At 35.6% G+C, this 14635-nt stretch overlaps 1 long non-coding RNA gene across 1 annotated transcript; it reads right to left on the reverse strand.

Annotated features, from left to right (window-relative positions):
• Nucleotides 1-3568: 3568 nt before the first annotated feature.
• On the reverse strand, nt 3569-13333 carry LOC126707242 (uncharacterized). The gene is made up of 3 exons (XR_007648872.1): nt 12965-13333; nt 5082-5143; nt 3569-4609 (listed from the first exon to the last, which is right to left on the reverse strand). It is a non-coding gene; the product is annotated as an uncharacterized LOC126707242 (long non-coding RNA).
• Between the last annotated feature and the right edge of the window lie 1302 nt (nt 13334-14635).

Here is a 14635-nt window from a genome sequence, read left to right on the forward strand (position 1 = left end):
TGTGTGCTTTCTATTATCGTTCCAACATGTGTTGAAAATTGTGTTTGTTTGTTTTTTTTTTACTTTGAATGTTTTTACATTTGTTTTTTTATCAATCTTTAGTTGTTTTGTGTCAAAAATCCAAAAACACATAAAAAGTAGAAAATCTAAAAAGTTTGATCGGCATTATTGTGTATTGTCACAAGCATATTTTGTCTTGCACCTTTGTACTAATGGCTTTGTGCATTTGAGAGTGTAGCTTGTTCTTTCTGCACTCATATCATTGTGGAAAAACTCTTGACATCTATGTGACTGTTGTAAATAGATCTTCAAACTTGTCATGAATGATTAGTCAATGGTTTTGTTGATCGTGAAACTTGCGTAGACTTGTGCCTATATATCTTCCCATTCTTTTATTTTTTATTTGTTGCTTAAAGAGCTCAACAAATGTAAATTTCAAAATAAAAAGAGATAATGAGCTGCAAAAGTCATTGCACATACCAGTATTTGACCAGGAAAAAGGGAAAGCGACCTTTATGAAATTGTATGATGCCCAAAAAGCCAAGGGCTTGCTTATCAAATTGAAATATCAAAAATTTCAGGCATCGATCTCAAAAAGAGATGTATTGATTCAAAAAGATCAAATGATATGATGTGTATGAAGCCAAATGAAAAACTTCAAAATTATGTAATCAAGTTTATGTGGGAGGTCATATATGCATATTTCTATAATTGAGATTAGTCACTTTTTCTTGTGCTAATTGTGTATGACTTGGTTGAATTGATTATTGAAGCTTCACATTAGACTAAGGACTATCTCATTATTGGTACCCACACACATCACACATGTCTATATTCAATGAATGTCTTATTCATTTGTGTGATTATACTTGATTAAATGTGTTGTACTTGAAAAACTTCAAAATTATGTAATCAAGTTTATGTGGGAGTTCATATATGCATATTTCTATAATTGAGATTGGTCACTTTTCCTCGTGCTAATTGTGTATGACTTAGTTGAATTGATCATTGAAGTTTCACATTAGACTAAGAACTATCTCATTATTGGTACACACACACATCACACATGTCTATGTTCAATGAATGCCTTATTCATTTGTGTGATTGTACTTGATTAAATGTGTTGTACATGCACAATTATATGTTGATCAAACACAAAAAGATTTTTGAGTTTTTTTAATTGTTTTTGGAAAGTATTTTAGTTTGAAAAATGTCAAAAAATTTAAAAAATTGTGTAACCCTGTTCTAGCGACTTGCCTCGCGGGTCAAGCCAGTCGCATGCCCCAGTCACGAGCTTACACAGAAGGTTTTCGCAACTCACTAGCGGGTCAAAGTCCCTGTCTCGAAAAAGACTTAGAATTTTTTTTTTTTTTTTTTTTTTTTTTTTAAATCTGGGTTTTTAGATTTCTCACGACTTAGTTTGGCGACTTGTTCGTGAGTGGAAGCTCCAGTCGCGAGGTTACTCAGATAGTTTCATGGCTCCCTTCGCGACTTCCTCACAGGTGGACCTTCCAGTCGCGAAAAACACTTAGACAAATTTTTTCAAATTTTGTCTCAAGAGTTTTTGGTGACTTGGTGTGGTGACTTGTTCGTGACTCATTTCAGTCGTGAAAATCGCGTGTTTTGCGCTTTAAGGATAGTTTTTAAAAAACTTTTCAATTTTCCCTTGCTCACTTTGACTATTCATTGTCTTGTCCGTTCATCTCTTTCACAAACTCACTGTGTTCTCTCCAAAAATGCACCATTTTTCTTCTTCATCTCTACTTCAAACTTCAAGAAAAGGTATGAGTTTTCTGTTTTTCTCAAAGTATTTCATGGTTACAGCCGTTGATTTCTTGATTTTTGAGTTTTTGTTGAGATTAGAATATATGATGTTCGAATATGGTTTGGGTAATTTTTTTTGTCGAGTTTGTTTTATGGGTTTTGTTGATTTTGATAATATGATGCGTGTTTTACATGTTTTCATGTTTGCTTCTCAGTTTTTAGTAGTTTATCATGATTGTACTGTCAATATCATGCTCATAGTAAAATGTCTCAAAGACTGTTACTTGTGATTCTGTGGATCTCATAGATTACATTGTGCTTAGCTGTGCCTGCACATTCATCACATTTGCACACCACATGCACCAGTGTTGTTCATGTTTAAATACATGCTTAAATAATGCATACTTGGTTCATTTATCATGATTGAGTGATATGTCTTTCTAAATAACAATGTATGCTTATTTCAAGGACTAACTTGGATCTAATCAAGTTTATGTTTGTGTCTTGTGGTTTTGCACTTGGTTCTTTGCTGTGTGTATGTTCTTTTGCAGATGTCTCGCCGTTCGTCACGAGGAAAAGAGCCTGTGATTGATGTTCCATCATCCCCTGTTTCAAAATGGACTCGAAGTTTGTCTCAAGATTCAAACAGTGAGAGATTCAGGATTCCCCTCGATTCACAGACTTTTTCAAGCATTTTTGTAGATGCTCCTACTGTGGTGGAAAGAGTTATAAAATTTGATACTTTGGGAACAACATTTATTCCTAGGATCTTTGAAACAAAAGATTGGGTTGATTTGTTCGGGAACTTCGAGGACCCGATTGATGAATTGGTTAAGGAGTTCTATTCAAATGCTAGATACACCGGAGTTGAGTTGAAGTGTTGGGTACGAGGAAAGGAGTTCAGCATCAATACAAACTACATTGCAAAGGTTCTTCAAATCAATAGACCGGCCAATGTAGATCTCACTCAATATGATGATAGACTTCCTCAAGTACAAGACATTCTTCAAATTTTTGGGCCTAATCATGACATTTCAAGCAAAGGCACATCCATAGGCACTGCAAAGTTTGCACCTGAGCTGAAGACTCTCACTTTGATCATGTTCTTCAACCTCTACCCACTGTCTAACACTGGCTTCATCAACCTTGGATGAGCACAATTCCTATGTGATCTCATTACTGGAGTTCCGATTGACATTTGAGCCCACATTTTGCAGACCATTGGGAAAATAGCAGCTCGAACGGCAGCACTAACATGTCTTCCTTTTTGTAGTCTTCTCATGAAGATCATGATTCTTGAAGGTGTTTGTCCTCCAACAAAGGGAAAAATACTGGCTTATCTTCGACCATTATCCATGATATCTATTCAAGCAAGTAAGAGTCACTCTTCTAAAGCACCTAAGAGTGAATCTTTCCGTCATGCCACTTCATTCGGTCATGGCTCAGCTACACCTATGGATACCAAGACTGCTTCTCCCATTACTCCTGAGTTGCAGACGACTAGCACTCAGCCTATACAACCTAGCTCTCAAGCTGACAGGTTAAGCACTTTGATTGAGGGTTTGTATCAGCGTATTTCTGGATTTGAAAGGGTTCTTTATGTCACGTCCCAAACCCGATACCCGAATTTGTGACCATAACCAACATGTTAATATCAAGCATAAACCTGGTATTAACAAGAACCAACTAAACTGTTTTAAAAGCTTTTACAAAAACTTTCCTCTTTCTTTAAGATTCTTGTTTCTTTACTTTAAATATAATTTATAACTTGATATTTAGAGCATTCACATTGTACTTCAAAGAATAATATAATCCACCAGTTACTCAAATTCTAAATTTCACATAATACATTTCTTAATACTTTAAGGTACACAACTTTCATTAGATCCTAAAATGCACAATACTACAAAGCTAAACATCAAATGCTAATTTGGGATCTATACATTAAAACTAAAACTAGCTCCATCCAAAACTTGACTAAGACTCCCTATGCTCCAAAATAAAACTTGTTGACTGAAAGAGTGGAAGAGGCGAGCTGCACAGCTCAGTAAAGATAAGATACATGAGAATTTAATAAGGATGCATGTAAATCAAATCATTTCATTCTATAAATATTCAAATAGGAGAACATCTTTTCATGTATAGTATTTTATACTATTCATAATAACAACTTATACGCTCTTCATAGGAAAATAATTGTTCTCCCCTTTCTTATCAGAAAAATATTACCAAAACCTTTCAAATTTAATTTCTTTCATTTTTTACAAAGTCACCAAATATCATATTGATTATTTAAAATCATATATATATATATATATATACACACACACACATATAGTCTTATTACAAAATAATCATTTTAACTTAAATCAGATAATTGGTAACTTTGTCTTAAACTAGAAACATCTTAAAGAATAACAAAACTTTTCTTCATAAACTTCTTCTCGTAAAATATTATAACTTTCATAGTCATAAAACTTAACGTTTAAACTTGTACTTTCATTAGAAACTTTATCTTTACAGAATACTAAAACCTTTTCATCAGATTATTTATCTTTAAAGCATAACAAAACTTCAGAAACTTTTATCTTTAAAAAACAGCTTTTCTTTTCCTTTGAAACTTCTTTTTATGAGAGTTTTTAACTTTTCATAATGCATTTAAACAAAATCATTCTCTCATGGTCAATAACATAATATAGTTGTTCATAACATATTGGTTAATCCATATCTGATAAGTCTGTACAGAGAAGGCCTCATCATATTTAGGTACCCTCGTGTGCATGATATTGTCCTCTTTGGGAGGCCTAATGGCACATCCCCTCAAAGTTTTGTTCCTTCCTGCCATCTGTACACATTGGGGAAAAAGTCTTATTCAAATTAGAGTTACAGGCAGCCCAATTTCCTCTACTTTAAATGGCCTAGAGTTACAAGCAGCCTCATTTCCTCTACTTTAAATGGCCAAACAGATAACATTTTCCATGGAAATCCAGTAATTAACTCCTACTGACCGAGTTCAGATCACCAGAGGACATAACCCAAAAACATTTCATACTTATACATCATACTGAAAATTCTTATTTTGCATAACATTTCATAATAATAGCATTTCCATTCTTTTATTTAAACATCATGTTCGTGGAATTAGTAATAGCATCAATATGCTTAAATTATATACATAAGGTTTCGAAAGCTCACAAACATATCTTTGTTTGAAACATGATTATACGTCATATCTTTAATAAAAAAACTTTTTAATGCATAATATACTTTAAAATAACCTTATGACTTACCAAATACCCATATAACTTAGCCCTTACCTGCAAGCAGAGGAACCGAAAGCCTACAGTCGAAGGAACTTAGACTTGGGTGCTTGTAACACCTAAACTAAATATCAAAACTTATTACTATCCATTACTCCTTATCATAAACTTAAACATTCATCTCAAAGCTTATCTCTTATAATCAAGGAAATCATAATCCCACCTCAATGAGGTTCCCATAAACATATTATGCTCACATCAACAAATAATGTATCAAACCAAATAAAAACCATCATTATCATATTTATATCATATCTCCAGAGAAGCCAACTTCATTTCAAAAAGGTGCTTTGAGATTAGGAAAATAATACATGCATAAACATAAACTCTTTTAAGCATGGTCATGTAACCATATACACTCTTAAGGCAATATACAGAATGTTGAACAAAACAGCTTCATGAATACAATCGTCGCATAGTTTAGAACCCCTCATTTGAGTACTAATTTTCAAACCAAGTTACACAAAAATTAATCTATAATCTAGACATACCAAAATATAAGCATATTAAATTATATTTTAAAACATTAACCCTAACTTTAGAATTAAATCCTCAAAGTCAGAGTTAACAATTACTGTTTACTGCTCATTTTAGCAGCATATGCCTCATTTGTAAAATACAAATGGGCTATCAATTCACATCCAAACTTTATGCAATTTTACAGAGCAACTCATCTGGATGTCTAGTAAATACCATATCAATTTCGAAGTCAAAGCATAAAACCATAATTTACTAAAAATCATACAAGACAATGTGCTCAAATCTGTCATAATAGAATTTCCTACAACTTATAAATTAAACCATTATTTTTATATTGATCCAAATGCTGTGAGACCACTTCCATTAGAATCATATGTGTCTTAGAATTCATAAGAACTACTCTTAGCATCCTAATTCACTGTATACAATTTAATACGTAATTTATCATGTGTACACACAAAATCTGTCACAGTGACAACTTTGCAATATTTTCTTGTAAATTGACAAACAATTATCAAACGATAATATTTTCATATGAAACTTAATACACACATACTAGACATATTATATAATAATCTCTAATGAACCTTTTACCCATAGCTGAAAGTTCAAAAACGTGTACAAAAACACTTTTGAACGTTTAGACCCCCAAAAACCAATTTAATCAACACACGCAATATGTTAAACAACTAGTGTGCGGAAACTTAACATATGCTATAACATGGAATTGATTAAACAACTATCTAAGCCACAACAAAATAAACCACAGCAGATAATGTAAAGGCAGAGATAGAGAGGAAGGAAGATGCAAACACAGCGATAACACCAGATATGTTATCGAAGAGGAAACCGAAGACCTCGGCGAAAAACCTCTCCGCCGCCCTCCAAGCGGTAATCAATCCACTAGAAAATACAGTTGGGATACAAGGACAGCAATAGACCCTCCAAGCCTAATCTACCCAATGCACCTAAGCCCTCCAAGCTTCTTGCTCCAACGAGGTTGCGCCGAACCTTTTTCTTTTCTAGCTTTCCGGATTCCGCTACTACACCGTAGCATCAACCAATGAATATTGGCTCCTTCCTAACTGCTTCCCAGAACTCCAAACGTCTGTCTCACAGGGATGATAATGGTGAGAACCAGGTTTGGTATAAAGGCCTCTCAAGGATTTGACAATGGAGAGGAAGAGAGTGAGGGAATTTGATGAGACTCTAAGGTAGAGATTGTGGGTGAAACAATCTGGTTTTTCTTTAGGGTTTCTCTCTCAAAATTCTCTCTGGAAGCTCTCTTTCAATCGTGGGTTAAAAGGGTATTTATACTGAAGTGGAGTGGAATGCGAAACGTCAGGTTTTTCCAAAACAGGGGTGGCTCGCGGCTTGACCTCGCGGCTTGACTAAGTCGCGAGTTCCAGTCGTGAGTTAACCGTATGGCCAGTTGTCCTGTTTTGTCCTGTAGTGCTCCAGCTAGCATGACTGTTCATCTTCCAGCATGCTTGGCACGTGTGCATCTTCTGGCGGGTTGAAGCCGCGAGTCCAGCCGCGAGTCCCAGCCGCGACACTCTGTTTTCTTGCACATTCTTGAGCAATCTTCACACTATCTCACTCACTACCCTTACAACAATCCCACCTAAATACAGGGTTACTAAATGCTGAATTACAAGCAAATTTGGCACGGAATAAAGCCAATTAGATGGTTGAATAAATTCAACCTTACAATCTCCCCCTTTGGCTATTCCGTGACAAAACCCTAAAACAGACTCTAGACTTAACATGTGAGTTGGGAACAGTTGATCAAAACTCACTCACACCTAATTCTAGAAGCTGTGAAGCACTTGAATCATATGAACATAAACTCCTAAAACACAACAATACACCATGATCATTGTAAGCAGAAAATTATAAATGCATATGAAACAGGCAATATGTGATCAAGCAAAGATGGAGTTAATAAACAAACCATGGCTTGATCAACCAAGTGAACACCACAAGGTAGTGATCACAGTGTTCATTCACACTTGGAATGAACACAAGGACATACAAGTTAACAAGTACAAGGCAAGACACTTGTATGTACAACACTCAACCAATGCATAGCACACAAGGCATATGCATCTAGGAACAATCCTACAAGGGCACAAGAGTGACAGTACTGAAACCAAAATGCATAACATTTAGATTAAAGTACTGATTTCAACATAGCATAAAGGCTGCACTTAAGCATGGTACATACCACAAGGCCTACAAACTATGCATAAAACAATAACCCTGAAAGCTTACAAAAGCATATGGGTACAAACCCATTATATTGAATAAAAACTTAAACAATATAAACTAAAAGTGCTTAAAATTTCTCCCCTTCAAAGTGATGAGAAGCTGTGATGCACTTGGAACATATATATACTTGTACCCTGAAACACTTGCACAAAACACATTAGACCCTCAAGGTAAAGCAAGTAATAACTGACAAGTATAATATAACAAGTATAGAAATGACTACACTGATCACATAGCAAAGCAAATGATCATCTGAACATGCATTCAATGAAGCATAATAACATAGGGATATATGCATGTCCAAAGCACAAACATGATGCAATGAGAACACCAAAGCATAACACAAAGCACCATAAAGCCAACAAGAAAACAAACAGAACAAGGTTTTCTAGTTAACACAATGTCTTCTCCCCCTTGGTATATGCATCTCCCCTATGGAATATCTCTCCCCCTACAAATGTGCATGAGAAATAGAATTTCTCCCCCTAAGGATGTGCACAAGAGTCATATAGAAATGACAAAATACTCCGAAACATACTCTAGAGTATACTCTCCCCCTTTTTGTCAGGAATAGACAAAGGGTCAAGAAGAAACGAGGGCAAGAAATGAAGGTATGAACAATGCTAATGATGCATAAGGGGTGCAAGATGAATGAGAAAATGAAGCTCAAACCTAAGACAAAGCATAAGGTAAGCATGACATGCTAGGATGAAGAAATAAGGTAAAGACCAATGCATGACAAGGGTAGCAAAGGTGTGTGCAAGAGGTGGCTAAGTGCAATGCATGACCAATGCATGAAAAATGCACATGTGGGGCAAAGTGTGTTAAAATACACAACCAATGAACCAAACATGTTCCTTATGAGGAAACATGAGAAACCCCAAAGTTTGGTACTCATCGGAGTCCAAACAAGCGAGAAAATGTCTAAGAGGCATTTTATCAAACACCTAGCATGCACACTATGAACAAAAAAGTGAAACAATGCATGAACATCATGAAATCCACCCGTAATACATGTTCTTTCTGCCACAAGGGGCCAACATCCAATGCATATCAACAAAAGAAACCAATCCCATGAAGAAAATTGACAGAAAATAAGTTTTCCCAACCCCAATGATAAAAATCCCAACCAAGAGTACAAAACTCTCCAAAACATAATCCAAGGATCAAAAATAATGAAAAGAATTTATAATTACCTTAGAGATGTTAATGGATTGAAAAACCATTCAAATTGGTTGGGTTTTGATGTAAAAATATTGAAAGAGGGGTTTTAGAGAGGATGGGAGAGGTTTAAAACAAGTTTCCCACGAAAAAGCTCTTTAAAAAGCTGATTCTGGGCGAGTCGCGACTGGCGAGTCGCGAGCCAAGTCGCGAGTGAGCCGCGAAACCTCTCTGTCTGAGCTCGCGGCTTAGACTCGCGGCTTGCAAGCCGCCAAACCGACCAGCCAAAACTGGCAGCTTGCTGGCAGCTCACGCAAGTAGCCAAAATGAGTGGCCAAAAAATCTGACACTTGTTTTTCAAACCAGAACATGTTTAAACATTGAAAAACAAAGTAAGCACTAAACATAAACTCAAAGAGTGATAAAAATCACTTCCAAAAACATATAAAATGATCAAAAATCTTTTTGGATTGAACCATATATGATTGAGCACACACACATCACATTTAGACAAGTACAATCTAACAAATGAATAAGACATTCATTGAACATAAGGCAAGTGTGTTATGTGTGTGTATCAAATGTGGAATAGTCCTTAGTCTAGAATGAAGCTTCAATGGTCAATTCAATCAAGTCATACACAACTAGTACTAAGTCAAGTGGTATATCTCAATTATAGAAGTGAACATATATGACCTCCCACAAGAAAATGATTACATAAGATTGAAGCTTTTCATTTGGCTTCTTACAATTCATATCATTTGATCATTTTGAATCAATACAACTCATTTTGAGCAATACATCTCATTTTTGAGATTGATGCCTGAAATTTTTGATATTTCAATTTGATGAACAAGCCTTTGGCTTTTTGGGCATCATACATTTTCATATAAGTCGCTTTCCCTTTTTCCTAGTCGAATACTAGTATGTGCGACGGCTTTTGCAGCTCATTATCTCTTTTCATTTTGAGATTTACATTTATTGAGCTCTTTAAGCAATAAAGATAAAAGAGTGGGAAGAGATATAAGCACAAGTCTACGCATGTATCAAAACCAACATGACTATTGACAAATCATTCATGACAAGCTTGAAGATCGATTTACAACAATCACACAAAGATGTCAAGATTTTTCCCACAAAGATATAAGTGCAAAAATAACAAGCTAAGCTCGAAAATGCACAAAGCCATTTGTACAAAGGTACAAGGCCAAACTCACATGTGATATGTGCTCAAACATATACGATCAAACTTTTTGAATTTTTTTTCACTTTTTATGTGGTTTTGGATTTTTACTCACACAAAATAGAAACATAAAAGTAAGATAAAAAACGAAACAATGCATACAAATAAATGCAAGATGCACAAAATGCATGAAGATATGACATTTAATGCATGAAGGGTCCTACAAAGATCGAAAGAATTAGATCAAGGACCAAAAGAGCAAAAGCTCAACCATAGGAACCCTTCCTCATCCAAACGGAACGATTGTTTGGAATGAGTGTCTCAAGAGAAGCGAGACGAGGGTTGGAAGAATGAGAACCGGAGATGCACATAGTCAAGGAGTTAAGAGCATTAAACATTTTCTTTAACAACATGCTATTTTCACTCAAATCCAGTTTACTCTTTTTAGCACAACTTCCAAAAAACTCAAGTTTCTCTTTTCTTTTGATTCTCTTAAGAGCTTGAAACTTAGAGCAATGAGGTCTTAGATGACCAAAGGCACCACAATGGTGACAAACAATGTGTTTAGGTCCACTAGGCTTTTTGGGAATGGATCTAGCAACATGGTTTTGTTCCCTCTTCAACTTATGACATTGAGGTCTTATATGACCAATCACACCACAATGGTGGCAAGTTGGAACAAACTTAGATCCATCCAAAGCCTTAGGTTGAGACCTAAACGAAGGTTTTGACTTAACAGCCTTTTTCTCCACCTTTTGATTTCTTTTATGTGGAGGAATGTACACCGATTTGTCCTTTAAGGTAGAACACACACTAGGCACAAAATCGGGTACCACAACATGATTGCAACAAATATTATCATCCATTTTATCAATGGGTTCAGCAATCAAACACTTGGCATGCATCTTAAGAGATTCATTTTCACATTTAAGATCATCAACAAGTTTGTTAGACAAAACAAGTTTAGCATCCAAGTTCATATTCAAACATTCAAACTCTTTCAGTTTTTCAAGAGAAATTTCAGCAAGTTTTTTATATTTCTCAACCAATTTGTTGGATTCATTGAGCTTAGCAATCAAATCATCCTTTTCACAAAATACCTTGCTCAAATTCTTTTGAAACTTCTTAGCATTTTTCTTCAAGAGTTTGTCAACAACACCCATAGGTTCAAATAACATGTCATCACACTTATGAGGATTAACACTCATAGAGGCATTTTCACAAACATGTGGCATGTTACATTCATCACCAACCAAATCATGCAAAGAGTCATACAAAGCACAATCCATGGCAAATAAACACAAGGGGTCAAGGATCACACTTAGGTATTTAAACCACAACAAGTGTACCCGCTCTGATACCAATTGAAAGTTCAAAAACGTGTACAAAAACACTTTTGAACGTTTAGACCCCCAAAAACCAATTTAATCAACACACGCAATATGTTAAACAACTAGTGTGCGGAAACTTAACATATGCTATAACATGGAATTGATTAAACAACTATCTAAGCCACAACAAAATAAACCACAGCAGATAATGTAAAGGCAGAGATAGAGAGGAAGGAAGATGCAAACACAGCGATAACACCAGATATGTTATCGAAGAGGAAACCGAAGACCTCGGCGAAAAACCTCTCCGCCGCCCTCCAAGCGGTAATCAATCCACTAGAAAATACAGTTGGGATACAAGGACAGCAATAGACCCTCCAAGCCTAATCTACCCAATGCACCTAAGCCCTCCAAGCTTCTTGCTCCAACGAGGTTGCGCCGAACCTTTTTCTTTTCTAGCTTTCCGGATTCCGCTACTACACCGTAGCATCAACCAATGAATATTGGCTCCTTCCTAACTGCTTCCCAGAACTCCAAACGTCTGTCTCACAGGGATGATAATGGTGAGAACCAGGTTTGGTATAAAGGCCTCTCAAGGATTTGACAATGGAGAGGAAGAGAGTGAGGGAATTTGATGAGACTCTAAGGTAGAGATTGTGGGTGAAACAATCTGGTTTTTCTTTAGGGTTTCTCTCTCAAAATTCTCTCTGGAAGCTCTCTTTCAATCGTGGGTTAAAAGGGTATTTATACTGAAGTGGAGTGGAATGCGAAACGTCAGGTTTTTCCAAAACAGGGGTGGCTCGCGGCTTGACCTCGCGGCTTGACTAAGTCGCGAGTTCCAGTCGTGAGTTAACCGTATGGCCAGTTGTCCTGTTTTGTCCTGTAGTGCTCCAGCTAGCATGACTGTTCATCTTCCAGCATGCTTGGCACGTGTGCATCTTCTGGCGGGTTGAAGCCGCGAGTCCAGCCGCGAGTCCCAGCCGCGACACTCTGTTTTCTTGCACACTCTTGAGCAATCTTCACACTATCTCACTCACTACCCTTACAACAATCCCACCTAAATACAGGGTTACTAAATGCTGAATTACAAGCAAATTTGGCACGGAATAAAGCCAATTAGATGGTTGAATAAATTCAACCTTACAATAGCTGTCCTGGAAAAACACAGGATTTATAATGACCAAACGGATTAACCAGTGAATACAACTCTTAACTAGTTCATGAACTAACTCTCAACAAGCTTCAATTACTGAATCAACTACATAGTTTCAAAGTTTCTTAAAATAGCATATATATATATATATATATATAAACTTACAAGTTAATGATTTCCTAATTTCACAAACCACAAATTTCAGCTTTAACAATCATATTAGAGAACATGGAAGTGAAACTAAAGCAAACCATACCACCATTAAAAATACCCATAACAGAAAATTAACATATATACTTACGCACAACTGAAGCTAAAACTATAGTAAGAGTTTGATTCCTTCTTAGAGAGGGATATCTATGATTTTCGGTGAGAGAGGGAGGGCTATGGTGAGATGGTGCTACCGTGTGGGAACAAGGGAAGAAGAAAGAGATAAGAACAAAGAAAAAGAAATAGAGAAAGAAGAATGAAGCTTTTGGTGTAGCCAAGAAAAGATAAGGGAGAAGGATTTGTGGGGCACGTGTGTTGATAAGGAAAAAGGGTTGATGAGTCACCCTTGTAACTTTTTAAAATTACATACAAGGATATCTATGATTTTAGGTAAGAGAGGGAGGGCTGTGGTGAGATGGTGCTGCCATGTGGGAACAAGGGAAGAAGAAAGAGATAAAAACAAAGAAAAAGGAATAGAGAAAGAAGAATGAAACTTCTGGTGTAGCTAAGAAAAGATAAGGGAGAAGGATTTGTGGGGCACGTGAGTTGATAAGGAAAAAGGGTTGATAAGTCACCCTTGTAACTTTTTAAAATTACATAACACCCCCCTCACAAACTTATATCCTATAAAGGCCCAAACTATAAAATTTCTTTGTATATAAACCCTTACCTTTATACTTAATTAAACACCAACAACTATATATATATATATATATATATCTAATAACTTAATCACTTAATATAGTTTTGTATATACTTTGTATATATTTATAATACAATTATTTATAATCTTTACAATTCTTATTCAATGGCATTATAAAATAATATGTTTATTAAATACTTTTTTATTAATTATAAAAAGAAAGTGGCTTAAAATAATTAACCATTAAAACACATAGTTTAATTATAAAGTTAGGTCGGGGTGTTACACTCTACTCCACCAATAACCAAGTTCAAATGCATCTCACAACCATTGAGACACAATTAGATGCTATTCAACAAAAGCTGGAGGACAGCCTTTAGCTATTCGTGCCAAAAAGGGGGAGAGATAGCATACAGTAAGGGGGAGAGCAACACAAGAATGGAAAGTGTGCATATCGAAAGGGGGAGTTGTGTGAGCTCAAAAGGAGAACTCTGATACATATTCACAATTTTTTTTTATGTGTTTATAAGCTTATGTGTTTTTTTTTTTTTTTTTTAAAACTCATGGATATTTATTGTGCTTTTGTTTAAAGTTTTTGGTACTTTGGTTTATATATTTAAGTTCATATTTAGTATATTGTTTTTGTACCCATGCTTTGTAGCTTAGTACTTGTTGTTAATGTTATGCATTTTTTTAAGTACATCACTCTTGTGCCATTTGTTGGATTTTATATCCTTGATGCAATTACCTTGTGTTGTTGTATAGGTTGAGTATTGGACATGCAAATGATACTTTGCATTGAGCTTATTAGCTTGCATGTCCAGATATTCATTCATTCTGTGAATGATCATTGTGGTCACTATTTATAGTGATTGTTTGTTTTGGACAAGTCATGCTTTATTGCTTCATTCCTTTTCGCTTGATCGCATTGTGCTTATTCCATATTCATTTCAAGTTTTCTGCTTACAATGATCGTATTATGTTGCTGTTTTCAGGAAATACTTGTTCGTATGGTCCAAGAGCTTCACAGATTCTAGAGTTAGGTGTGAGTGAGTTTTGTTCAACTGTTCCCAACTCACATATTAAGTCTAGAGTTTGTTTTAGGGTTTTGTCACGGAA

The sequence above is a fragment of the Quercus robur genome, chromosome 11, assembly GCF_932294415.1.
Source record: "Quercus robur chromosome 11, dhQueRobu3.1, whole genome shotgun sequence".
Classification (NCBI taxonomy): domain Eukaryota; kingdom Viridiplantae; phylum Streptophyta; class Magnoliopsida; order Fagales; family Fagaceae; genus Quercus; species Quercus robur.